Source organism: Anopheles darlingi, chromosome 2 (assembly GCF_943734745.1).
Source record: "Anopheles darlingi chromosome 2, idAnoDarlMG_H_01, whole genome shotgun sequence".
NCBI classification, from domain to species: domain Eukaryota; kingdom Metazoa; phylum Arthropoda; class Insecta; order Diptera; family Culicidae; genus Anopheles; species Anopheles darlingi.
Window position 1 is genome coordinate 90724402 of NC_064874.1, and position 2500 is coordinate 90726901.

General features: G+C 44.1%; 1 protein-coding gene across 2 annotated transcripts in view; it reads right to left on the bottom strand.

Annotated features, from left to right (window-relative positions):
• Positions 1-2500, bottom strand: part of LOC125952077 (protein Star) — a 20566-nt gene that overhangs the window by 11511 nt on the left and 6555 nt on the right. The window lies entirely within an intron of this gene.

A 2500-nucleotide genomic window follows, 5' to 3' on the forward strand; every position in this document is an offset into this window, starting at 1 on the left:
CTATTAGCTGCTCCACGATGCGTGAAACAACATATTTTGTAGTTATGTAAGTAATAATTGAATATTGTTGTACTTTGCACTCACACAGTTCTTAATTCATAAAGAACATTACTATTGCTATGTGCTGGGTTGTGAAACGCCTCGTCTACAGCAACGGATGATGATTTCCATAGTTAAGCTATGCTGTTATGATGGCAATGTAATTAATTATAATGAAAACATCATACAAAAAAGTAAAAGAAGATTTCCTTGATGAAAGTTTAAAAATAAAAAACGCAAAAAGACACGTGCACAATGCAGGTAGGGCATTCAACTTCGTCTGATCTTAACGAACAAACACCGTCCTTTCATTCGACGCATTCTCCCTCCCCTACCTTGGGGATCATTTTGAGGAGTGGAACAAAAAGTGAAGTGTGGCACAAGCGGGGAACTCGGCTTCTATTGCTAAGAAGCAAAAACACAAAGAACAATAGCACTGCTCCTGTGTGTGTTTTTTATTTGCTCTCAAGCAGTAGTAGGGACCGTATGGTACTCGTGCGCCTGTAATGCTCTTTGTTTGTGATCGAATGTCCATGCCGCAGAAGTAGCAGCACGATTGATTATGGCCGGGCCAGGCTGGTGCTCTGCTTCATTCGACAATCTCGACGACAAAACGGGAGGATCAAACATAGAATTGGATGCGCGACACGTCGTCAAACAGACACATCCATCCGATTCGCTCGATTCCCTCGAGGTCATTCATCCGAATTATGACCCTTTGTTGCACTGGACAACATTCTGTGACGAGATCAGCGGGCGCCGGTTGTTGCAGCATCGTACAAAGAAAGAACGATTCGCGTAAACTTATTTTTGACTTGTATTAGATTTAAATATTGTACTGTGTGTAATCACCATTACAGTCCATCATTTAATAACAAAAAATAATAAAAAAAAACTATTTGAACCGAGATTCTTATATCCTCTACTCCATACTAGCGCGTACACAATGCAAATACAACATGACATTTCACCTCGTATATCTTAAAAAAAATGAATGTCCTACCTAAAGGCCCTACGCTGTAAAGATGGTATACACAGAATAACTTTTCTTTTCATTATCCTTTCACTGTACTCTCCACTTCACACTCTTCCACGCATAAGCATGCTGCACGTCCCACAACTGTCAGCATAGGCGTCTTCCAGATGAGTTTCTTCTTCTTCTCTTCTAGCCTAGAGAACCTTCGAGCGTAGACAACGAAAGAAAAAAAAACTCGGCCGCATGTAGGGAAAAAAACATAACAAAAATACAAGAAAAGAGAGAAAAAATCCCAAACGATGCACACATGTCGTTTTCCTGCTTCCAGACCTTTCAGGCACCATCCAACGTACGATGGAATCGTGTTCCACCATGTGCACGAATGGCAGTCTAAAGCGAGAACGCAAGAAGGATCTACCAAGCCAGGATATCAATATCCTTTGGTACTCAAGCACGGCAACGACGAGCCAACCACAAAGAGCGACGGAAGAGACACGTGTGACGAAGAAGCGAACGGTTGCTTGGCTGCCTTCACAGCACACTCCGAACACCTGAATCGAATTTCAGTTTTTCCTTTCTAATAACCTGAAATCACAGCAACCACCATCCATCGAAACTGCCATTCACGTTAGTTTGTTCGAGAAGCCTGGCTGGGCTGCCGTCACTCTTGTAATTTCAAACAATCTCGCGGAGAAAGGATATACTCAAGAGAATCGAAGGGACAAGATACTGGAATTATGAAGCCACCTTTTCTGGTCACCACGGTCGGTATCGAGTAAATGACCTCACAGGTCACCACCACCACCATGGTCTACCGATAGTCGGATCGGTAGAGTAAGGAGGGTAGGGATGACTTTTGATCCCCGGAATCAGTTTTTATCTTTAAACGGCAGGGACACCTTTCTGTAATGCATTAGAAAATCTACGATTTTCAGAGGTACAAAAGTGTTTCCATGAAACTCAAGTGGCGCGACTTGTTTTTCTTTTTTCAGGCATAGTTGAATTCACACTCAGTAGCTGCTGATGCTGCGAACAGTTCAGAGAAGATGCTTTCCTGCAAGATGGAAACTATATGCTCCACGTAGGCCTTGGCACATGGTGTCGCCAAACCTTGCATATGCAGCCCTCACGCACAGAATACAAGAGGTCACAAGGCGGGAGCATGAGAAACCGGATACCGGACGTGTGCTGGCAGTAGCGGGTGCGATAGGCCACATGGGACAGAAGGCAACACGAACATCCTTCACACAGCAGCAGCACTGTACAAGACCCAGGAGCCGGCTGTTGGCTGTATAACTAACAGTAACACACCAACGAAGATCACAGCATGTGGTTCATCATGCTATGCAAGCGTATGCATACAGCTACAAGCATGAAACGAAGCAGACATCTGTCGTGTACAACGCTACCAAGAAGCTTTCCATTCGAGACGGCTATGCCACCAACATATGACTGATTGCTTCAATTGCCATCCGCCAGTGGTGC